A 23,561-nucleotide genomic window follows, 5' to 3' on the forward strand; every position below is an offset into this window, starting at 1 on the left:
GCCAAGCCAGAGCCCCGTTGGCCGCCGGTCGAAATTTTCGCCAGCGTTGCCCGACTCTCACCACGAGGAGGTGGGGATGGCACATGGATCCGCCGGTCTCGCCCGGACGGAGTCTCTTAAAGAGTCATAGTTACTCCCGCCGTTTCCCGCGCTGCTTGAATTTCTTCACGTTGACATTCAGAGCACTGGGGCAGAAATCACATTGCGTCAACACCCGCGAGGGCCATCGCAATGCTTTGCTTTAATTTGTAAACGGGGCTCCTTTCCGACGCCACGGATCGGCTCGTCGGTGCCAGGATTCGGTGAAGAGGGGGGAGACTCAGGTTCGCAATAACCACGCCCAATCGTTTCTGGTAAAAACAGAGTTTATTGAAGCCGCCCTGCAAGAGTTGGCTTATTATCTAGTCTACGCGTACAGAGGAGAATCGCAGGAAGTGCGGACCGCGACCAACTAATACGGACGCGGACACGATTTATAACTAAGGAATACAAGGAATGCAACGGACGAAGCGTGACCAAGTCATACGGACATGGACACGCCTTGGAACTAAGGTTTACAAATGATAACGCGACGGGACGAAACGCGACCAAATCATACGGACGCGGACACGTCTTATAACTAAGGTTACAAATGATAACGCGACGGACGAAACGCGACCAATCATACGGACGCGGGCACGACTTATAACTAAAGGTTTACAAATAATAACGCGACGGACGAAACGCGACCAAATCATACGGACGCGGGACACGTCTTATAACTAAGGTTTACAAATGATAACGCGACGGACGAAACGCGACCAAATCATACGGACGCGGGCACGACTTATAACTAAAGGTTTACAAATAATAACGCGACGGACGAAAACGCGACCAAATCATACGGACGCGGACACGACTTATAACTAAGATAGTAGCGTGGCGGACGAAATTTACCCAACGCGGCGTGGATACGAGCGCCCTAAAAAGGCGAGCTCCGTAAACCGCCTTGGATTCGGGCGCCCTGAGAAGGGCGAGCTCCGCAAGATGTCGGTGGGCTCTCGGAGGATCCGGTGACCGAGGAAACTCGGCCTTGCCCGACGAGAACGCTCGTCGACCGGGTGCGATGTTCGGAGAGGGATCCGGAGCCCGAGAATGCTCGGCCTGCCCGACGAGAACGCTCGTCGACCGGGGTGCTGTTCGGAGAGGATCCGGTGACCGAGGACGCTCGGCTACCCGACGAGAACGCTCGTCGACCGGGGTGATGTTCGGAGAGGATCCGGAGACCGAGAATGCTCGGCCTGCCCGACGAGAACGCTCGTCGACCGGGGTGTTGTTCGGAGAGGATCCGGTGACGGGGACGCTCGGCCTGCCGACGAGAACGCTCGTCGACCGGGGTGCCGGTTCGGAGAGGATCCGGTGACCGAGGACGCTCGGCCTGCCCGACGAGAACGCTCGTCGGCCGGGGTGATGTTCGGCGAGGATCCGGGACCGCGAATGCTCGGCCTGCCCGACGAGAACGCTCGTCGACCGGGGTGCTGTTCGGAGAGGATCCGGTGACCGAGGACGCTCGGCCTACCCGACGAGAACGCTCGTCGGCCGGGGTGATGTTCGGAGAGGATCCGGTGACCGAGGACGCTCGGCCTACCCGACGAGAACGCTCGTCGACCGGGGTGTGATGTTTGGAGAGGATCCGGAGACCGAGAATGCTCGGCCTGCCGACGAGAACGCTCGTCGAACCGGGGTGTTGTTCGGAGAGGATCCGGTGACCGAGGACGCTCGGCCTGCCCGACGAGAACGCTCGTCGACCGGGGTGCTGTTCGGAGAGGATCCGGTGACCGATGGACGCTCGGCCTGCCCGACGAGAACCGCTCGTCGGCCGGGGTGATGTCGGCGAGGATCCGGAGACCGAGAATGCTCGGCCTGCCCGACGAGAACGCTCGTCGACCGGGGTGCTTTCGGAAGAGGATCCGGTGACCGAGGACGCTCGGCCTACCCGACGAGAACGCTCGTCGGCCGGGTGTGATGTTCGGAGAGGATCCGGTTGACCGAGGACGCTCGGCCTGCCCGACGAGAACGCTCGTCGACCGGGGGTGATGTTCGGAGAGGATCCGGAGACCGAGAATGCTCGGCCTGCCCGACGAGAACGCTCGTCGACCGGGGTGCTGTTCGGAGAGGATCCGGTGACCGAGGACGCTCGGCCTACCCGACGAGAACGCTCGTCGGCCGGGGTGATGTTCGGAGGTGAGGAGTGGTCCTTGAGTACGCTCAAGAGACCAGGACGGGACTGGTGTCGAAGTCTCGGCTGCGCCGCTTATATACCCGTCGGTCAGCCCCCTCCAACTAACTTGGAGTGGGGCGGTCCGGTCGGGTGGGGCGAAAAGGCAAATTCCCACGTGTTCGATGTGTGGTGGCCCCGACAGGGGCCGTTTATATGAGCGCGGGCGGACGGTCGGCCTCGTGCTTGCGCGGCTTCTAGTGACGACAAAACGGGTCGTCACAAATTAGACAGTCGGATTCCCCTAGTCCGTGCCAGTTCTGAGCTGAGCGTTGAATGGCGGCCGAAGAGGACGACCACGACGGCTCGCGCCGCCACGGAAGCCTCGCAGCAAGGAAGATCCGCGGGAGGCCAAGGCACGGGACCGAGCTCGGATCCCGGGACCGGCGCGAGAACGCCGACCGTTCACCTCGCCCAGGCCCGGCACGTCAGCCAGACCCGCTTCCCGACCAAGCCCGACACGCCCCGCTCCTCAGAGCCAATCCTTATTCCGAAGTTACGGATCCAATTTGCCGACTTTCCTTACCTACATTATTCTATCGACTAGAGGCTCTTTACCTTGGAGACCTGCTGCGGATATGGGTACGAACCGGCGCGACACCTCCACGTGGCCCTCTCCTGGATTTTCAAGGTCCGAGGGGAAGATCCGGACACCGCCGCAACTGCGGTGCTCTTCGCGTTCCAACCCCTATCTCCCTGCTAGAGGTTTCCAGGGAACTCGAACGCTTATACAGAAAAGAAAACTCTTCCCGGATCTCCCGACGGCGTCTCCAGGTCATTTTGGGTTACCCCGACGAACACTTTTACGAGGGCCCGAATTGTATGCGGTTCCGCTGCCGGGTTCCGGAATAGGAACCGGATTCCCTTTCGCCCGACGGGCGTGTGTCTTTCGTATAATATTTATTATTATTTCTCGACACTCGAGTATATTGTACGCCGTCATTGACATAGGATTTCTCCTAGGGCTTAGGATCGACTGACTCGTGTGCAACGGCTGTTCACACGAAACCCTTTTCCACGTCAGTCCTCCAGGGCCTCGCTGGAGTATTTGCTACTACCACCAAGATCTGCACCGACGGCGGCTCCAGGCAGGCTCGCGCCCAGACCCTTCTGCGCTCACCGTCGCGACCCTCCTACTCGTCAGGGCTTCGTGACGACGCGAGAGAAGACTAACGCCCGCTCCCGGTTGCCGCCCCACATGCCGCTGACGGCAGAGTATAGGCTCGACGCTTCAGCGCCATCCATTTTCAGGGCTAGTTGCTTCGGCAGGTGAGTTGTTACACACTCCTTAGCGGATTCCGACTTCCATGGCCACCGTCCTGCTGTCTTAAGCAACCAACGCCTTTCATGGTGTCCCATGAGCGTCGAGTTGGGCGCCTTACCTCGGCGTTTGGTTCATCCCACAGCGCCAGTTCTGCTTACCAAAAATGGCCCACTTGGCACTCTGATCCGAAGATGCTCGTGGCTTCATAATTCAAGAAAGCCAGAGATCTCACCCATTTAAAGTTTGAGAATAGGTTGAGGTCGTTTCGGCCCCAAGGCCTCTAATCATTCGCTTTACCAGATGAGAATCGCGCGCGTTCCGTGCGGAACGGCCGAGTGCCAGCTATCCTGAGGAAAACTTCGGAGGAAACCAGCTACTAGATGGTTCGATTAGTCTTTCGCCCCTATACCCAGTTTCGACGATCGATTTGCACGTCAGAATCGCTACGGACCTCCATCAGGGTTTCCCCTGACTTCGTCCTGACCAGGCATAGTTCACCATCTTTCGGGTCCCAACGTGTACGCTCTGGGTGCGCCTCTTCTCGCGATGAGAACGAGACGCCCCGGGAGTGCGAGGCCGCATCGCGACGCGGCCCATCCTCCCTAGGTCGACGGCCAGGGCCGACCTTCACTTTCATTACGCCTTTAGGTCTCGCGACAACTCCCAATGACTCGCGTACATGTTAGACTTCTTGGTCCGTGTTTCAAGACGGGTCCTAAGAGTACCCAAAGCAGTAGCGTCGCCGACCGGTATCGGTCTCCCGCGAGACCGCGGGAGACGTTCGCAGGCCTGTCGAAGGTGTACCGTACTGTAACCAACAGCGGGCCAGGACCGGGGACGGCGCGAAGTCCGCAACCTCCGAGTACCGTGGCGCGCGCTTGCGACGGTCTCGACGCACCGTGAATAGTGCGGCCTGATACCTTGCGCGTACCGCCGAGCAGCCGGCCGGGCGACCGAGGGTTTGTCGCGTGCCGTTTTACCGGCGACGCGACAGACACCGCACCCGGGCCGTAGACCGACACCCAGCGGGTCGCGACGTTCTACTTGGGGAGAAGTGCACGACGACGAGCGCCGGACATCGGCGCACGGTAGCGTGCCCGCGCGCGAGCCGCAAGGACTCCGCGGGACATCGCCGACCGACGCGAAGCCAGCGCCGCTGACGATGAATCTCCCCGTTCGATCTTTTGGGTTTCTTAGGTTTACCCCTGAACGGTTTCACGTACTCTTGAACTCTCTCTTTAAAGTTCTTTTCAACTTTCCCTCACGGTACTTGTTCGCTATCGGTCTCGTGGTCGTATTTAGCCTTAGATGGAGTTTACCACCCACTTAGAGCTGCACTCTCAAGCAACCCGACTCTAAGGAGAGATCCTCCCGAGGCGCGCACCGGTCGCTACGGGCCTGGCACCCTCTACGGGTAAGTGGCCCCATTCAAGATGGACTTGGACGCGACGCGGCACCTCGGGATAAGCGGATCCTCCCAAACACCACATTTCCCTGCGGCGGAACCGCGGGATTCGGTGCTGGGCTCTTTCCTGTTCGCTCGCCGCTATTAAGGAAATCCTGGTTAGTTTCTTTTCCTCCGCTTAATAATATGCTTAAATTCAGCGGGTAATCTCGCCTGCTCTGAGGTCGTCGCATAGTGAGTTTTCGTAGCCGTTTGCCTCCTCCGCGTCGCTCATCGTCGTCTCTCCTCTATAATAAATATTATAAGAGGGAGAGAGAGAGAGCGTCGAACGAGAGAGCAGCAGCGGCAGCACACGAAATACGCGAGAAGGCAAATCGCCGGGGCGCTAACCGCACACACACTCGTTGGTGGTAATGGAGACGATATATCGCGGGGTTCGAAATTCTCGGCTCTCCCTTCTCTTTTATATACGAAATTCGGGCGGAATCGATTCGACGAGTACACGACGCGGCGCGCCGGTCCCCTTTTTTCGCTTTACGAAAATTTCGTGGACTCGGACACGCGGTCGGCTCGCGATTCAAAACCCTTCTCCGTAAAGAGGTAAAGGATTACGAATGCTCTCTCCGCCGGACGACGACGCGCCGTATATTTCTCCGTAATACCGTTATGTGTGCGGGCAAGGGCGCATAAGACGCGCGAGCGCTATCGCACCGAGAGACGCGGCACAGAGTGCGAGAGCAGTCCGGTCAGTCTGTGTGATGTACGGAGAGGAGTAACGGTGAGACAAGCGCTACCTACTTTTGGGAGACAACGACGCACGCGCCGCTCTAGGGAAAGCGGTGACCCGCTTCACCGTCCTGACCCTTTTTTTGGCCGTTTGTTGCTCCCTTCGCGCGCGCTCTTACTTTCATCCCATTTCTCCTCGGCTCTCGCGTACACACACGACTTGGATACACAAACACGCTCCCCCTCTTAATTCGCGCAGCATTCTCTGGGCGCGCGTTCGCCAACGTTTTACACGCTTGTGCGCTTCTCCTCCTCATTATTATTATTTCGGTGTGTCATTTCAGACGACGCCAGGATTTGCACCGCGGCCGGTCGGCGCGGCACAGACACCTCGGGCGAACGTCCAACGATCGCTCGTACGCCCATTGTAAGCGTTGCACAGGGCACAGGCGACGCGCGCGCCATTCTCTGGTCGCCCGCGTCGTGGCCGTGCGCGCTTTTCGGACGCAAGCAGTTTAGGGGTACTAAAACGATCCTCAGCCAGGCGTGGTCCGGGAATTGTATCCGTGGACCGCAATGTGCGTTCGAAATGTCGATGTTCATGTGTCCTGCAGTTCACAAGTTGACGCGCAATTAGCTGCGTTCTTCATCGACCCACGAGCCAAGTGATCCACCGTTCAGGGTAATCGTTCGAAATTTTTGCGTTCGCGAAAAAACGCGCTCCTCGTTCAACCATCGTGGTCTCTTCTCTCGGACGAGAGAGAGAGAATAATCGTGGTGGCTCTTCGATCAGCCTGTCCGCGCGCGTCCTCGGACGCGCGCGGACCGCCGCCTCCCGCCAGGGAAGGCTACGGCACAAAGATAGAGTTGTGTGTTTCTCGTTCGGAGCGTCTCGCCCGCAACGGGAGAGCCGGGGCGGAAGCTCTTTGAAGAAACCGTCGGACCGACACAGTTGACAGATTGGTCGAAATATCATCGATCCCTTCTCTGTGTTATATATATATTATAATAATATATGGGGGTCCTCTCGCTCGGCACTCGCGGTTGCACACCGTGTGTTCTCGGCACGCTGACCGCTGCCCCGCGACAACGGGGAGGGCGCGCGTCGACGAACGTCGTGGGTGCTGCACACACGCGTGCGCGGGCATAGGTTACCACCGGTTCGCGTTTAACGCCGAATCGACGCTCTGTGTGTGTGTGGCCGGAGAATGGCACACACACGAGCGTGATCGCGAAGCGTCTCGCTCCGAATCGTCGTCGAACACCGCCGGGCGCGCTGCTCTGCTTGCCGACTACTTTCGGTCAGAGAGGCGCGACGGCGTCCGTCGTTATATCAAAACACAACAACAAATTCCGTCAAATCCGTTATTTTCTTTTTCTCTTAAAGCGCTTTTTCAGCGCGTCCATTCAGTCGCCGACTGCTGCGAGCGCGCGTCTCTCCCATAAGAGAGGACTCTCGACGCAGAGCAGGACCTCCGGAACGTTAATGATCCTTCCGCAGGTTCACCTACGGAAACCTTGTTACGACTTTTACTTCCTCTAAATGATCAAGTTTGGTCATCTTCCCGGCAACATCGGCAATGCCGAGACATTGCCGCGCACCAGTCCGAAGACCTCACTAAATCATTCAATCGGTAGTAGCGACGGGCGGTGTGTACAAAGGGCAGGGACGTAATCAACGCGAGCTTATGACTCGCGCTTACTGGGAATTCCTCGTTCATGGGGAACAATTGCAAGCCCCAATCCCTAGCACGAAGGAGGTTCAGCGGGTTACCCGGGCCTTTCGGCCAGGGAACACACGCTGATTCCTTCAGTGTAGCGCGCGTGCGGCCCAGAACATCTAATGGCATCACAGACCTGTTATTGCTCAATCTCGTGCGGCTAGAAGCCGCCTGTCCCTCTAAGAAGATTTGTTTGTACGTTGGTAGTAAAAACCCGCCAGCCGAAGCCGGGGGCCTTCGCGATACCATAAGGTACGCCTATTTAGCAGGCTAGAGTCTCGTTCGTTATCGGAATTAACCAGACAAATCGCTCCACCAACTAAGAACGGCCATGCACCACCACCCACCAAATCAAGAAAAAGCTATCAATCTGTCAATCCTTCCGGTGTCTGGGCCTGGTGAGGTTTCCCGTGTTGAGTCAAATTAAGCCGCAGGCTCCACTCCTGGTGGTGCCCTTCCGTCAATTCCTCTAAGTTTCAGCTTTGCAACCATACTTCCCCCGGAACCCAAAAGCTTTGGTTTCCCGGAAGCTGCCCGCCGAGTCATCGGAGGAACTTCGGCGGATCGCTAGCTGGCATCGTTTATGGTTAGAACTAGGGCGGTATCTGATCGCCTTCGAACCTCTAACTTTCGTTCTTGATTAATGAATGAGGGAGAGAATGAGAGCGTTGCGGAAGTGAGTGAGATAGCGTGTATGAGAGTAATTGGTGCGAGACTCCGTAAATTCCTGTTTACGGAGACGAACAAAATTTCAAAGAGTGCGAGTGAAAAAATACTGGACATTGTGGGAGAATATGAGGAACAGATGATGAAAATGTTGTGCAAAAATGAGAGAATACAGGGGAAACTGGATGAGTGTGTTACGTCCAGCAATTCACCTTGCGGTAAATCACCTTATGCACAAGTCGGTCTTCTCTCGCGTCTACCTCGGTTAAACGTTCGAGAAGCTGCTCTCTACTTTTTTAGGGCAACCTGCTAGGCCGGCTATACCCTGGGATGCCGAGAGCTTGAGATTCGATTGAGACAGTCGGATGGAGAAGGAATTCTGCGGGTCGGGTCGATAAATAAAGATATTTTACAAATATAAAAATTGTTTATTCATTTATAGATCCTTTATGTCGATACAAAATCTACTGGTCCTGACTCGGTTCAGGATGAGCTTGGAGCTGTATTATAATGTTATTAGACTCCTGTTCAGAGTCGTTAGATTGGTTAAGATAGTTTATGAAGGAGCTAAAATTATGCTGCGCTTCTTCTGGGACGAAATTATCGATGTCGTCGGGAGAGAGTACCACGGTGTCCTCGTCGGAAATATTAGAATTGGGTTGTAAAAATGGATCGTGTTCCGGAGGTGCTAATTGTTGAGTTTGATTACGGACGTGATATTCAGGGTCAGTTAAAAATTGATGAGTTGGATCGATTAAGTAAGTATTTGATTCTGAATGAGACTGTTCAGGAAATTGAGGGTGAGAGTAGTCAATGTACGGAGGAATATTATTAATTGGCGAATAAGCGCCTGGAGAGGAAGGTTGTATGATTATTCGCGTTGGATAAATTTGAACGTTTAGATTTAGAGGTCTTCGAGATCTACGTTCGCGTAGCCTGTGAAGGTGCTGCTCGTTTCGATCGATCTGATTCCTTCGTCGGAAAGGAGAGACCATCTAACGGTTAAATAAATTTACATGAATAAATCGAAAGATAGATTGTTCTATTATTTGAAATAATTGAATATGACTCACGTTTGTAGCGTGATTTACTCGTTAATGAAAGCGAACAAAGATGAAAGGTTAATCTTATGTGAGAAAGCCCTTCACCTATTAATAAATTAACCTTATGTCAGTAATTACTATAATAAACCTGTATTAAATGAGAATTGGTAATAATGTGGATAAAAGGAAGGATTTGAATAGGAGTATTAATATCTGCGTTGAGAATATTAATACTTGATGTTTCAATCTTTAATAATTAAATCTTAGACTTTGAAATAGTAATTCTTAATGAATGAATAAATCTTAGACTTTGAAGTAACAGAATGAATATCAAAATCACTGTCAGTTGGTATGGTAAAGTAATTCGCAATTATTGGAAAATGCTGGGTATTAAAAGCATGAAAGAATAGAGAGATAGGTGTACATCCGGTTATTCCGGGTTCTCAGGTCCTGGTCTTAATAGGCTAATGCTACGTTCACTTTACTAAACGTGCATCTCTGAGATGATTTGCGAATTTACCTTCTGACAGGATATAACTCTAATGGGTATAGAGGAGTTAGGAATAGAGGTTTGAATATAAGTATTAATATCTATATTAAGAGTATTAATACGTGTAGCTTCAAGCATCAATAATTGAATTGTAAATTGTGAATTAATTATTTTTAATAATCATTAAGACCACTGTCATTTGGTTTGGTAAAGTAATTCGTTAGGTTTGTAAAGCAGAGAGAGAGTAAGCAGGGAAGGGTGAAGAAATGTACGGTTGCCCGTGGATTCCGGTCCCCGAAGGTTAATGCGACGTTCACTTTACAGAACGTGCATCTCAGAATCGTAGTAACGAATTTACCTTATGACAGGGTATGGTTTTAATAGTAGCAAATAGGGTAAGGTGGAGTACACTTGTCAAATAAATTTAAATATCAATATGCAAGATCACTGTCAGTCGGTGTGGTAAAGTAATTCGCAATTATTGGAAAATGCAAGGTGTTAAAAGCATAAAAGAATAGAGAGGTAGGTATACATCCGGTTATTCCGGGTTCTCAGGTCCTGGTCTTATTAGGCTAATGCTACGTTCACTTTACTAAACGTGCATCTCTGAGATGATTTGCGAATTTACCTTCTGACAGGATATAATATTCTAATGTGTACTGAGGAATTAGCGTTATTCAATTCGCTAATAGGTAGTAGGATACGGGGTTACATACATATATAAATAAGCAGTGATATAATAAAATACATAAGTATATTTATTATAATAGATTGAATAAGTATGCGATATCGGTTAAATAATATTGAATAGTATTGGATAAAATATTAAATAGATCGACGATTGTAACGCAGACGTATGCAGATGCAAATCGTAGATTGGAATAATATCGGAAACGCAGAGTAATATATGGCTTATGTCTGTATTCAGATTCAGAGTTCGTAATATGAAATAAGATTGAGTTCGAAATTCAGTGGTTAAGTAATTAAATTCAGAGTTCGTAATGTGAAATAAGATTGAGTTCGAAATTCAGTGGTTAAATAATTAATTAAATATAATGATTAAATATAATGAGTGTCCGTCGCGCTTTACTATTTAGGGATATGTGAACTGGCTTAAATACTCACAAGGTTAGACAATGTCTTATGTGCCTTGCTATGGTACACTTCGCTACTGTGTTCTTCCCTCTGAGTTGAAGAGCTGAGGAGCCTCGGTACCTCGGTCCGAAATGGCGGCTATGTCTCGATGTCTTCAGAGCTCCGTAGTAATTGCTTAGTTGGTGACTTCTTGCCTGCGGCGGGATCGCTCTTGGATGATGGATGGCGAATTCACTACAGTTGGAAGTACTGAACTTGACGACTTTCGGTGGATCACTGCCGTTCCGTGCCGGGAGCCGGGTTTATATACCCAAAAATGGGGCTCGCTCCTCCCATCGGGCGATGTGGCTCAGCCAATGGCAAGAGAGATGTGCCGGGGAAGTACCGGAGATAATCTGTTCCTGGTAGAGATTGCAACGGTTAAGTCCCGGAGAGATGGTTTCTTAGTAGAGATAGCGGCGTTCAAGGTGACTCATCGCTGAGCGCTCCGACTTTCCTTATCCTATTCTCGGTAGCGATAGCTGTATGCCTTTGTTGGCTATGCGCTCCGACTTATCTTATCTTCTTCTTGGTAATCGATTTTGCAGGTGGCTGGTGACTCATCGCTATGCGGCTTGCAATAGGCTTTGCAGGTTGCAACGTGTTTCAGCGTTGCATCATGCATTGCATCACGCTATTGTTCTAGAACCTTTTAGAATCTTCTGGATGTTTTATCTTATCTTCTTCTTGGTAATCGATTTTGCAGGTGGCTGGTGACTCATCGCTATGCGCTCCGACTTATCTTATCTTCTTCTTGGTAATCGATTTTGCAGGTGGCTGGTGACTCATCGCTATGCGGCTTGCAATGGGCCTTGCAGGTTGCAACGTGTTTCAGCGTTGCATCATGCATTGCATCACGCTATTGTTCTAGAACCTTCTAGAATCTTCTGGATGTTTCCTTGCGAGTAAAGCCGAGTTCACATAGTAAAGCAGCTTTCATACATAATTATTTAATTATTTAGTATACTTCTTTATAAACGATACGTACATATATATATTTTCAGGTAGTAATAAGGCGGGTTTCATACATGCACTGAGAGAAAATAATAGTATTCTTCTCTTAGTGTAGTGGCTCCTTTGGGCGTACGATGGATATAATGTTATTTTGCGCTATGTATAAGATCTTTGGGTTTTGTAATTATAAGTAAATGTATTTGTAAGAAGTTTTGTGTGTTAATATATATATATCGCGTATATATTTAAAGTTTAATACCATTGAATAATATATTTTTAATATTAGTAGAATGAATATTATATCGTAATAGTCGATCTGTATAATTAATCGAAATTTATTCAAATCGAAATTTATTCAAGAAATAAATAATTACTATCCATTTAAGTCAAGAGAGAAAAAGGAAATAATTGTATTATATGTCAAACGTTATATCCTATACTGTCGTTGAAATCACCGGAGAATACCATATGTCTTATACAGTCATTGAAATCACCGGAGAATAGTGTCGTCAAAGTATACGATTGATATATATATATATAGTGTCGTGAAAGTATACGATTGGCATATATATATAGAGTCGTGAAGGTGTCTCGGAACAAACCCTTTGACATATATAATTATTAAGTTTTAAACCTTTTTTTAGGTTTTTCCAAAATCAAAAAGGGGTTTTAAATACTTATATTTTGTCGAACAGGTTCCTTATTTAGTATTTCAACGGGGAAAGGGGAAAGTTTTCGCCTTACGTGTACGTTTTTTAAAATCTTTGAAAATTTGAAAATTTTTTAAAAGGAGCTTTTTTATTTTAGGTTTATGTTTCCCAAAAGATCGAGAGTAAAAGTTTTATTAATATGCCTTTTATGTATAAAATTTTTTTAAATTTTAAAAAATAATAATTACTCTGTCGTCATTTGGAAGACTTTTTTCCCCAATAATTATATGTATTAAAATTCGTTTTCCGGTCTTTCATCCCCCTTGGGGGAGCCCCATAAGCTCCCAGGGGGTAGACTACTCCATATCGGTATTAGTGGTACCCATGGATGTTTGGGTCGATTAAAAATTTTAAAAACAATCCCAATGAAAAAAAATATCCAACCCCCGGGCTGGGCTGATCCAAAACTGGGAATCCCCCAAATTTTTTTGGGGGGGGGTTTTTGGGTCTACGTTTTTAAAATTGGTGTTTCTTGTTAAGTTTGAAAAACGAGACAGATTTGGGGTTTTAACCCGGGAGGGCCGTGGTCCGGGGGCGAGGGTTTTTGAGCAGTGCTGGTTTTCGGGGGGGAAAAAACATAATTTGGTTTTTTAAAATTTTTTCTCTATGTTTTGGGGGTGTAGTTCCACTGACAGTAATCCCCCCGGGGTTTTTAAATAACCCCAGGTAAGTGTCCCGGGGGGTTTGGAGTTGTTGGGGTGCAACTGCCCCTTATTGCGCTTTTGGGTGAACGTCCCCAAGTGCCCTCCCCCCGGGAAAAACCCGTTGGTAATTTTTTGAAAACTTTCCTTTTTTTTCCCCCGTTTTTTTGTGAGTTTTTTTGATTGGGGCGGAAAAGTAAAAGTTTTTCAAACGTTACGGGTAACTTTGAAACATTTTTTGGGTTTTGGGGTACGGTGATTCTACAGGGATGTTTTTATGATTGGACAGCAAAAGACGATGAGATTGCGAGTGCCCCCCACAGTGATATATCGGGAAATTTTTCCTTTTGCTTTTAAACCTCGAAAATAATTATATTCAAAATTTTTTGTAATAATTTTTAAAAAGTCCCCGTGGGTTGGAGTTGAGGGAGGAGTTTGCACTCAACACAAGAGAGGAGGGGGTGTTTTTTAGATTGTCCACCAAATGCCCCCAATCAGGGCGAATGAATTTTTAACGGAGAGTTTAGAATAACCCAAAAACATCATGACAAGTGGAAAGCACAAGGGACTATTTTTAAAATTAAAAAAAATTTTTTTTAAATATATAAAGAAATTATCTAGCAGTACGTGCGCACGAATATACGCACGAAACCCTATAGATATATACATTGCCGTGCAGGGGGTAGCCCCTGGCTTTGGGTGAAATTTAACGGTGGCGAGGAAATTTTTAAAATTAAATAATATAATATGATGATTTATTTGTGCCCTCTTTTCGGACTCGACTGGACATATATATATATTTTTGTAAATAGAAAAGGGTACAAATGCTGTTAATGCCAGGTATTTTTTATAAATTATATTTTGTTTATATTTGTTTTTTGGGTTTTGGGGCGGTTCATTTTTTTTGTTCGGGGCCCCGTGTTTTTGTAAGATTCAGAGAATTTTTTTTAAAAAAATTTGCTATTTAAATAGAAAAATTTTAGCTCTTTAAACGGTGGGGCCGGAGCATTTTAAAAACCCGGGCCCCAATTTAAAGGTAAATATTTTTAAAAATTTTTTAAAATTTTTAAAAAGGGTTTTTTCCAAGTTTCATAGGGTTAAACCCGGTTTTCCCCAGTGAGCGATTTAAAGCAGGGGAAAAAAATTTAAAATCGCATTTTTTTATTATCTTTGCAGGAAAAGGGTCTCATGAAATTTCGGGGCCCCTTTATGGATGTATTGAGTGAAAATACCTCATCAAGATGAAAAATAATGGTAAAATTTAAGTTTAAAAATTTTTTAAATAATGCACGGGGTTTCCCATGCTGAAACCTTTTTATTAGGGGGGGTTTTTCCTAAAAGGGAAAATTTTTAATGTGTAGTATTATCGAAATATCCCTTTAGATTTTTTTGTGAGATTTTGTAATCTTTACTGGGCCCGGGGGCAAAGAAAACCCCTGAAATTTTAGGAAATAAATGTTTATACATAAAAAATCGAAAAATTAAGACGGGGTCGCCCAAATCTACTGAATTAATATAATTAGAAAAAATTTTTTTATAGAGTGGGGGGGGAAAATTTTTTAAAATGGTAGGCACGATTACCCCCAGTGTCTGATGGTATCTTTTTTTCCATATTTTTCTACAATTGTAATGGAAAAAAAAACATTCTTACAGTGAGTTATAGGTTCGTTTTTTTAACGGGATAGCGACTTTGGACAGGAAGGGGGTTTCGGTTTCGCGACAAAAGTGAAATTGTAAATGTTTTTAGGTGCAGTTTTGAGTTTTGCGGGATGCGAAAAAATTTGGGGCCTAGTTTTTCCCAAATTTTTTTTTCTATAGACTAGCTCTATGTATTTTGGGGAAAAAATTTTTAGCATTTTCTTTATTAGGGGAAATCTCGTCGAGTGTGGAGTTCGACAATTGGGTTGTAATATGTTTTAGGGCTGTTGCGTTTTGATCGAAAAGGGTTTTAAAAAAATTTTTTTTTGGGGAAATTTAAACAGTAGGGTGACAAGGGTGTTTTTCCCACTTAGACTTTTGATAATAGTGGAAAGTGAAAATTTTTTAAATTGGGGTTGGGAAAAATTTTTTTGGGGGTTTTGGGGAAAAACAAACACTTGGTTGGGAAACCAAACCAAAACCGCAGCGTGAGTATATCGGGGTTTTGGGAAAGGGGGCAGCTAGATAAAAACTGAAAAACAATTTTTACAACGGCAGAATTATTTATACGTTTCGATACCCGGGCCCTTTTGGGGAGCGTGCAAAAAGGGAAATTGGATTGTGAAGAACTGGGTTTTTTCCTGGGGGATGGTTTGGGGGATCCCAAAAACTTTTTAAACCCCCAAAAAAAGGAATTTTTTTTTCAACCGGTTCTAAGTGGGAAATTTTTTTAATTTTTCGATAGGGGCGATCCCGGTTTTTTGGTTATTAAATTTGGCGTTTTTTGGGAAAGGGGGGGATCTCTGTTATTTTATTTGGGTCCTAGTAAGTGCTGAAAATTTTTCCCTTTTTTTTGGGTTTTTTTAATAAAATACAAAATTCCTTTTTTAAAAATTCCGAGGATTTAAACTTTTTATCGTTAATTTGGTTTTTCCCCTTTTGCTCAATAAATTTTGTCCCCGCCCCTTTTTTGCGAAATGTATAATTTATTGATAGTGGGGTTTTTAATTCTTGGAAGTGGGCCCGGGTTCTTAATAGGTTGGGTATTGGGGGGGAAAATGGCTAGTCCCCCCGAATTTTCTCCCTATGGCGAAAATTTTGGGTTTCCCCTTTGTGCCTTGTTTATAAGAAAAAAGGGGGTTTTGGGGTATTTACCCCAAAATTTTCTCTTTGCGATTTGTGTCTTTAAAATTTTAAATAATGAAGGGATCGTTTATCGACCCCTTTGTTTTAGGGTGATAAGGGGAGTTTTAAAGTTTTTGGATATTGAATTTTTTTGTTAGGACGCTTTTTAAAATTTTGATAGGAATTTTGCACCTTGACGGTAAGAATAGCTTTAGGATTTTCCGTAAATAAAAAAAAAATTTTTTTGTGAAAGCGTCGGCTTTTGTTAGGGAAGTGGTTTTTTTGGGGGTACATTTGGGAAATATTTAGTTAAAAATCTTGCTTGTTGAATATTTTTAAATTTTCGTTTTTGTGAGGGGAAGGGGCCCTATATTTTTAGTGAAACTTTCGAAAGCTGTGGGGGGGGGCCCCCTTTAAAAAAGGGGTTTTTTTGGGGTTTTCCCGGGTTAATTTCTTTTTGGGAAATTCCGACATTTTCTAAAAAATTTTTTGAATATCTTGTTTCTTTGAAATTCCCCAAAAAAAATGAGGTCGAAGTTTTTAAAATTTTTTTTTGGGTAACGTTTGGGGCCAGTATGCTGATGCATGTTTTTCCGAAATTATTTTTTTGGGGGTTCTGTGGGTAGGATGATCGACTAGATTTTAAAAAATGGGTTATTTTTTTTAGGGGGATGGGTAAAAATTTTTTTTGGGGGGTTTAAAAATGTTGCCAAGGAATGCCCCAAATTTTTTTCGTTTTGCAATGCAAAAAGGAAAATTAAATTTTTAAAATTTGAAACCCCGTCTAGAAAAAAGGGGGAAATTTTTAGGGTTTTGCGGTTTTATTAAATCGATTTTTTTTTTTGTTCTTATTGAATTGATATTAATTTTTCGATTTGATCTTTTCGTTAATCTTTCAAAAAAAAAATTTTTCATACACGGGTAAAAAATTTTCGGAGAAAAAGTTTTGGCTCCTTTGTCTAAGGGGGGTTTTTCAAACCCTTTTAAAATTTTAAATTATCCTTTTTTTTTACTTAGTAGATTTTTTTAATTTTTCTTTTTTTTTCTTTTCCCGGGGTTTTAGGAGAGGGGGGTATAATTGGGGAAAGGTTTTTTAAATTGCGGATCCCCATAATCGTTTTAAATTTGAATTTGCGTTTTACATATTTTCAAATCGTGATTTTTTATCGAGAGTTGAACTTTCAGGGCTGAATGGAATTATTTTCCCCCCATATTGGGGAAAATTTTTATTGTCGTATTTTATTAGATATGGGGGTTTGGCGTTTGTTTTTTAACATCTGACAAGGTCAGGTTGCTTGAAATTGGGGGGCGGGGGGGTCGTCGGTTTTTTAAAAAAAAATTGGTAAAAAAAACGTGGGTGGGGTTTTGGATAAAACTCTGCATTTTTATTTTTAAGGGTCCTTTTTTTTTTTTTATTTTTTTAAAATTTTTCTGTAATTTTGTTTCCACTTCCAAGTCTGGGGGGAGGGGGTTTATAAAAGGGGGGAGGGCCCAAAACAAAAAGGGTTTTTTGGTCGTTATTTTAATTTAAAAAGTCCCTTCCGGGTTTAAATAAAAGGGGGGAAATGATTAAAAATAAAATTTTGGGTAAAAAAATTTTTTTTAATTTTTGGGAAAAAAATTTTTTTTTGCGGTACTTAAAATTCGAGATGTAAGAGCAGGGAAAATTTTTTTCCTACCGGGCCCCCGACTTAAAAAATTTCCCAAACCCCCCGCTATCCTGAGGTCGGTATTTAATATAAAAAAATTTTTTTAAAACAGGAAAATTTAAGAATGGGGTTTTTTGGCATAATGCGTGTTTTTTAAAAAAGTTGAAAGCTTTTACTTGTTTTTGTTTTTCCCAAAGAATATGCTATCCTTTTTTAAAAATAGTTTTAAAAATTTTTCGACTTGGAAAAGTTTTGTATGAAACTCGAATAACCCCGGGGGAAAACCCCGGGAAATTTTTTTTTATCTTTGGATTTTTTTTTGGGGTTTGGGAAAGGGGGTTTTCGGGTTTTATTTTTTTCCCCCGGGGTTTGGTTTTTTTTTTCCCTTCGCGCCCATTATAAAGGGGCCCAAATAAGCAACTTCGTGCCTTTGAAAAAACATTAAACCGGCTGTAATTTTTAAAATTTGGGCGCGTAATCTTTTTATTAATCTTTCGCAAATTTAAATTTGGTTCTCTTAATGATCGCGCGTTTTAAAAGACAAAAAGTCCATGTAAACAATAAACGTTTTTTTTTTTGTAGTCCCCAAAAAAAACATTTTCCAAAGTCTTTTTGGGAAAAAAAACGGGGGCGTTTTTTAAACCGAATGGCGCGCTTAAATTGGGTAATGCCCGTTGGCGTGAAAAAGCAGTTTTTTTGCGTCTTGGGGAAAAGGGAAAAAGGGGAAAACCGGAAAAAACCCCAAACAAATATTTAAAAGTATTTGGGTGATCCCAAATTTTCAAGTTATTTGTAATATTGGAAGGGGGTATGCGTCTCCCATGGGGTTTTCGTTTAGTCTCGATATTTTAACCATACCCAAAGTTTTTTTCCCTTTTGGGAAATTTGGTTTTTTTTTGGTACTATCCAGATTGGGGGTTTTCGGGAGTAGATACTCGACTAAATTTTTATTTTGTAATTTTTAAATTTTTTTATCAATTTCTTTTTTTTTTGGACAGGAGGAAACCGGGATTGCTTTTTTGTATAGGGGGCCTTCGTTAAAAATCGGGGAAAAAAATTTGGGGCGTTTTGTAGTTCCAATGGTTGTTGGAAATGGAACTTCCCCAATGCTTTTTAGAATTTAAAAGGACGTGTTCAAACTCCGGGTTTAAAAGTTCGAGTCTCAAAAAAACCGAAAAAATTTTGGGGGACAGAATTAAAGAAGGTTTGTCGAGAAAAAAACCGGGTTCTGCACAATCGACGGGGAAATTTGAAATTTCCCTTCCCTTAAAAAACCCGGGGTTTCCCCCCCCTTTGGTAATATACCCTTTTTGCCCCCCAAATTTTTTGCCCAAGTTTCTGTATGTTGGGTTTGTTCCCTCTTTTTTCGTTTTTGGGGAAAAAACCCGAAACCCCAAGGTTTTTTGTGAAATTTGTTAATCTCCCCTCCCCGGGCTTTTTTGTTTTTGGGGAATGTACGGGCCCCCCCCTAAAAAACTTTTGTACAATCCCGAAATTTTTCTCCCCTCTCTTCTTTACGAGGACCCAAAGCCAAGGTTTCGGCCCCATAAATGATTTTCCCATTTTTCATCTTAAAAAATACGTTGACCCTAAGGTCCATAAATTTGTTAAAAATTTTAGGGTTTTGCGAAAATTTGAAATCAAAAATTTCTACGACGGGATGTCGATTTTGAAACCCTTTAGTGGTATTAAAATTGGTAGTATGTTTTTCCGTTTGATTGAGTAACAAGTGCGTCCGAAAAACCTTTTCACGGGGTTTTTTAAGGGTAAGTTCCAGTATGATTTCTGGAGGAAATGTGGAAGCAAAAGGAGTCACAGTCCTTCTTAAGAACTTTTTTTCATAGTGACAAAAGGGGAAGACGATAGTGCCGTATGAAGACATTATCCCTTTAAAATTATGATAAATTCTTTCCTTTAAAAAGGTTTTTAAATCCGTCTTGGGGAATGCAATAGAGTCTGATATGACTGGAATAAGTGGTCTGTCCCCCCGAAATGGTTATGGGCCTAGGTTTTTATAGTTTCAGAAGAGATCCCCGAAGGGTTAATATCATCTTTATTTAGTTAAGTGAGGTAATACGAATTGTTTTTTTATAAGATTTTACCCGGGGCCAACCAATCATGAAGTTACATTTTTAGATAAGCGGGGGGAAAGAGTTTTAAAAGAAGGTAAGCGTTGTGGTTAATTCTCTGTCTACACTGAGATTCGAGTGATGTGGGGGAAAAGTTTTTGAGTGGAATCTGTTTTCGATTGGGGGGGTCCTTGGAGTCTTCCGGGGACGTCGGATTTTCCGGAACGCTTTGGGGGGTTTTCCCAATTTGCAAAAAAAGGCGGGGGGACTTGATTTTTTTTCGGTGATCTTTTAACAAGTTTCCCACTTCCCCTCATGAAATACCGGAAATCTTACAATAACCGATTTTAGGGGGCTGGAAAATTTGGTCTTGACCTGGTGTCAAGGTTTAATGAAGGGAAGGGGGAAAATTTTTTGGGGAAAAAAAGGGGGTTATTAAACTAATTTTCTGCCCAATTTATTTTTCCCCTTAAGGGGAAATTTCCAATTTTTTTCCCAAAAAGAATGACGGGGCAAGGAAAAAATGGGGCTTTTTCCCCGATTAATAAAAAAATCCGTTTAAAAAGAAACCCCTTTAAACCCTCAAACCCCAAAAGTTCTCCGTCAATATTGCCTTAATTTTAACCCCATTTAACAAAAATTTTTTTTAAGGAAAGTTTTTTTCCCCCCTTTAAACAAGAGTTTACCGAAAAAAGTTTTTTTAACTCCCCTTTCTCTAAGCAAATTCACCCTCCCCTTCCCCTTTATTTTAAAAATTAGACAAAAGGGTACGAATCGGATGATTTTTGAACTAAGGGAGGGCTTTTTGACCTCGAAAGGGATTTCTATCGCTTTTTACGAAAGGGGGTTTTTAAAAAATAGGGGGGTTTCTTTTTTGAGTTTTTTGGAAAGGAGAAGTTCATTTTATACCCACAAGATTTGTTTTGGGAAAGTTTATGGGTTAATTTGGGAAAAGTTTGAATTGGTTACCCCCAAGTTTTTAGATTTGGCCTATTTCCCTGAAATTAAATAAATTTTTTTTATTTTAAGTTTGTTGTGCTGGTTTTAAATTAGCTTCCGGTTTAGGTTAGAATAAAGATTTTGTTTCTTCGGGGGAAGGTTTTTGTTTGGGGTAAATTTTGGGGCTAAAAAAGGAATTTGTTTTTAAAGTATTTTTTTTTCTTTTTTAAGCGGAAAAAAAATCGAAGGATCAATTACCCCCTTAAGACCTTTTCCTCCCCCCGTTACCCTAATTTCCCCCGGTCAGATTCCCTTGCAAAACCCTTATGCGCGGTCTTTTCTTCCCCCGCAGGGTTAAAAAAGTTTCTTATTTTTAGGGAAATGTTTGGGGGGTATCCCCTCGAATTAAAATTGATTAAAATTAAAGGATTTGGGGGGGCCCAAAAAAAAGTTTTTTAAAAATTAAAATTGTTTTTAATTTTTGAATTCGAAAAAATTTCCCGGCCGACCCGGTAGGATGGCTTGGATTTTTAATTTATTTAATTGAAGTGAATTTGGAAATTTTAAAAGGGTAAATTGGGCTTTTTTGGGGAAATTTCGTGGTGGGGAGGAGGCACGGGGGCGTCGGGAAAAAAAAATTGGGGGTAAAATGGTCTTTAGGGAAAGGAGTTTGATGGGGGTTTTGGGGGTTTTTGGTTATTTTAATGTATTTTTCTGAATAGGTTAGAATGGGGGGGATATATTTACGGAAAATTTTTTGGGGTAACCTAAGGGTTAATTGGTTTTAGCTTTAATTGGGGGTGAAATTCGGTACCGAAGTCTCCGTTCGATGTTATTTCGTGAAAAAGGGGGAAATTGAAATAAAATTTCTTTCAAAGTAATGTTCTTTTTTGTAATTGAAATTTCCCTTTGTATTTTAGTTAATAAAGGAAAAAGATGAAAGGTTTTTATGGGGAGAAAGGGTTTACAAAAAATTTTTGTTTAAATAAAGTTTTTAAATGAATTGAAATTTTGAAAAAAGGGGTGAAAGGGGTTAATTGCGGAAAATTCTTTTAATTTTTTTTCTTTAAATTAATTTGCCTTTGTAGTAAAAACAATGGTAAAACAACTTGAAAAACAAATGTTTCCTGGTTATGGTAAAGTAATTCCAAATTTTTTGGAAAATTGGGTATTAAAAGCTGAAAAAAAGGGGGAGAAGGGGACTGGAGGGTTCTCTGGTCTTAATGGTATTTTCAAATTTTTAAATGTTTATTCATTTACCTTTGCGGGTAAAATCTAAAGGGGTTGAGGTTAGGATAGGGTTTTAATATAGTATTTAAAACTTTTAAAAGTTTAATTTGTTAAAATATAATGAAGAAAGTAAAATTATTTTTAAAAATTCTTAAGAAAATGTCTTTGGGGGAAAGTAACGTTGTTTTTTCGGGAAATAAGGGGGGGTGAAAAAAAAGACGGGTTTCCCGGGGGGTCCCCTTTAAAGGAGTTATTTACGAAAATGATTCGTCGTTAACAAAATTTTACCCTTATAACATTGTTTTAATAGTAGAAATAGGGTAAAGGGGAGTCATTTTAAAAAATTTAAATTCAATAGCCCGAAGGGAGGTTGTTTAAAAAATTTTGCCTTTTTGGGAAAAGAAGGGGTTTTAAAAAATAAGTGGATTAGTTCACCGTTATTCCGGGTTTTTCGGTCCCCGGGCAAGGAAGACTCACTTTAAAACGGATTCGAGAGATTTGGTTTCCTTTGAAAAAATAATTTAATTGACAGGTTAGCGTTATTTTTTTCGTAATAGGAAAAGATGGGGGTTAATCATTAAAAAAGTATATAATAAAAAAAAATTAATTTTTAAATTTAAAAGGAAATTCGTCGCCCCTATTATAAAATTAAAATTGAGGCTGATTATCACAGGGGGTTCCTTTGGTAATGCAGGGGGTACGTCTGAGATTGGCAAGAGGGGGTGGGGTCTTTTGGAAACTTATTCTTTTTTTTTTCTTTGGTTTACAGTCCTGCGGCTGAGGTAAGCAGTTTTAAAAAAGTTTGAAGTTTTGAAATTGTCTGGACGTTACATCTCCCCTCCTATTTAAGAATAAAACCCGACGTTAATCTAGGGTTTTGTTCTAGATTAAAGAGATGTTGTTGCAAGTCGTTATACGTTTGAGGGACGGTGATATTTGTGGATTCCATTTCTTCAGTTCGTCTCATATTATAACCTTGAAGTTGAGGCTGACTTATCACAGGTGGTTCCTTTGGTAATGCAGGGGGTACGTCTGAGATGATGGCAAGAGGTGTGGCGTCTTCTGGAAACTTATTCTTTTCTTTTTCTTCGTTCACAGTCCTGCGGCTGAGGTGAAGCAAGAGGTTGGTTAGGGAGTCCCATAATGCTCCTATCAGGTGTAGACTACATCCATATACGGTATGTAGTGCGTATCCATGGATGATGGTGTCGATTGCTAATTTAACAATGCGAATGATCATGAATACTCCAACGACACCGGCTGTGGCTGATCCAAAACTCATGAATCCTCTCCATATTTTCGCAGCGGTGTTGTCTACGATTTTATTGAGTGATTCTTCGTCTAGTAGTTTGTATAACGAGACAGAGTTGGCGTTAACTGGATGTCCAGTGAGTCCGCGGGCGACGGCGTTGAGCCTCTGCAGGAAACATAATGTGGTCTCTTAATTTCTCTATGTCTTGCTGGGTGTAGATTCCACTGACAGCTAATGGTCCGGGTGTTAAATAACTCCAGGTAAGTGATGCCATGGGTCGTAGTTGTTGAGGTGACAACTGTCTTATTTGCGCTTTTGGTGTGAACTGTACCCAAGTGTCCTCTATCCGGTATAACGTTGGTAATTCTTGAGAACATTCTCGTTCGTTCCCGATCGAAAAATGTTGAAAAGAGCGTGATTGAAAAGGTACAGGAAGTGAATGTAAAAATGAGTGAAAACGAAAGAGAAGAGTTATGCGGTAATAGTGAGAGCGGATGATGCAAGTGCGAGTGTGACAAGTGAGGAAGTAAAGGAGAGAATGATGAAGCATGTGAGCAAGTCACTGAATGTGCGTGTGAAAGCGGTGAGGAAAGTGAGGAATGGAGGTGTAGCGATTAAGACGATGAGCGAGAGTGAGTTGAAAAGAAT

At 43.7% G+C, this 23,561-nt stretch overlaps 1 non-coding gene and 3 pseudogenes across 1 annotated transcript; all 4 read right to left on the reverse strand.

Moving 5' to 3' along the window:
* Positions 1–2,798: 2,798 nt before the first annotated feature.
* Positions 2,799–5,130, reverse strand: LOC146720913 (large subunit ribosomal RNA; annotated as a pseudogene).
* Positions 5,131–6,182: 1,052 nt separating this feature from the next.
* Positions 6,183–6,337, reverse strand: LOC114936039 (5.8S ribosomal RNA). The gene has a single exon (XR_003820640.1). It is a non-coding gene; the product is annotated as a 5.8S ribosomal RNA (ribosomal RNA).
* Positions 6,338–7,144: 807 nt separating this feature from the next.
* On the reverse strand, positions 7,145–7,873 carry LOC146720914 (small subunit ribosomal RNA; annotated as a pseudogene; the record flags this gene model as incomplete).
* A 14,616-nt stretch (positions 7,874–22,489) lies between these two features.
* On the reverse strand, positions 22,490–23,296 carry LOC146720915 (uncharacterized; annotated as a pseudogene).
* Between the last annotated feature and the right edge of the window lie 265 nt (positions 23,297–23,561).

This window comes from Nylanderia fulva, unplaced genomic scaffold (genome assembly GCF_048542155.1).
Source record: "Nylanderia fulva isolate GAGA-0341 unplaced genomic scaffold, ASM4854215v1 Scaffold588, whole genome shotgun sequence".
NCBI lineage: Eukaryota > Metazoa > Arthropoda > Insecta > Hymenoptera > Formicidae > Nylanderia > Nylanderia fulva.